Source organism: Lampris incognitus, chromosome 14, assembly GCF_029633865.1.
Source record: "Lampris incognitus isolate fLamInc1 chromosome 14, fLamInc1.hap2, whole genome shotgun sequence".
Lineage (NCBI taxonomy): Eukaryota > Metazoa > Chordata > Actinopteri > Lampriformes > Lampridae > Lampris > Lampris incognitus.
This window is the reverse complement of record NC_079224.1, coordinates 43,149,502-43,150,819: the sequence shown is the minus strand read 5'-3', so window position 1 is coordinate 43,150,819 and position 1,318 is coordinate 43,149,502. Positions and strand designations below refer to the sequence as shown.

General features: G+C 48.6%; 1 pseudogene; it reads left to right on the top strand.

Moving 5' to 3' along the window:
• Nucleotides 1-1,085: 1,085 nt before the first annotated feature.
• LOC130124472 (protein Niban 1-like) overlaps nucleotides 1,086-1,318 on the top strand; it is a 29,763-nt pseudogene continuing 29,530 nt past the window's right edge.

The window sequence follows — 1,318 nt, the reverse complement described above, 5'->3', positions numbered from 1 at the left end:
GAAACTGCAGGTGAATGTATGTCTTAACTAATATGCTGTTGTGTATATGTGTGCTGCAAACGCTGTTGAGGTACAGGTGACTGTAGTTATTGTGCTGTTGGCTGTGTGTGTGTGTGTGTGTGTGTGGGGGGGGGGGGGGTTACACATCTGTGCCCAGGGGCTCATTTTCTCATGATCCGCCCCTGTTGAAAATGTATTATCATATAAGCTAAGGCCACATCAACGTCCATGAAACAAATCAGTCACATCTTTATACGGCGCACTTTGTACATTAAAATGCAACGCTGTAATGTTATACATGTAGGTGAGGAGCATTGTAGCGCCTCCTAGTGGTTATTTTAAAATACAACGCGATGCACTTTACACTAAAATGTGCACAGATAAAAATGAAGGCAATGATAAAAGAAGGAAAGACAAAATGAATAGGAATAATGCAGGGTTTGGTCTACAGGGTTAGTTGCACATGAGTGAAGTCAAATAATTCGTAAAACTTTATGCCGCAGAAACGATACCTGCATGTTAAAGCTGTGCAGCAGCAAGTCCGTTGTGGTCTCAGCAGGTTTCCATGGGGGGTGTGTTCCTCTGATGCTGCAGCAGCAGCGTCTCAGACTTGGTGAGAGGAGCGCTCCGGTGGTGGGCCGGAGGCGCTGCAGGCGTGTGACAGTTGCGTGTGAAACAAGTGGAAGCGGTCGTTAAAGCAGCCCCACCCACCGAGCTCCCCGCACAGAACCGACCGGCAGGCAGGCAGGCAGCCAGGAACAGGCTGACACCACCGCTTTCCACTTCCACTGCCTCCAGTTTTAATCAAGACCTGTGGGGCTTTTTTTGTGTGTTTTGTGTTGTTTTTTTTTAATTCAGAGTTGTCAGACTGGAATTTCTTCTTCTGCAGAGTTTGGTGATGTTTTGATCGTGGTCTGTGAGCCGGGTCTGGGTCTGGGTCTGGATCTGGATCGTTCCAGGCTGTTTGTCCGGTTGTCTGACTGCCGTGGGACATTTCATCACCACCCGTCTCACACCTGCTTTCAACGTTCAGCAGAAGTTCTGGAGAGGAACGGCGGACAAGGAAAAAAAGAGACAGCGGCATCATGGGAGCGTCTTCCTCCAGCCTGTTGGATGAGGCCAAAGTCAGCCGCACCAGAGGTACAGCCGTCTCGTTTACACATGTGCTGAACACGCCATCGCTGGGTCATTTTATGGACCTCAGTGGCTTTAATGTGATGTCAGAAAGAAGACGTACACATGTTCATCTACATGTCAGTTCAGTCACACCGTGCAGTGCAAAGACCCCTCTAGTAAACTGGAAGGGGAATTTTGGATG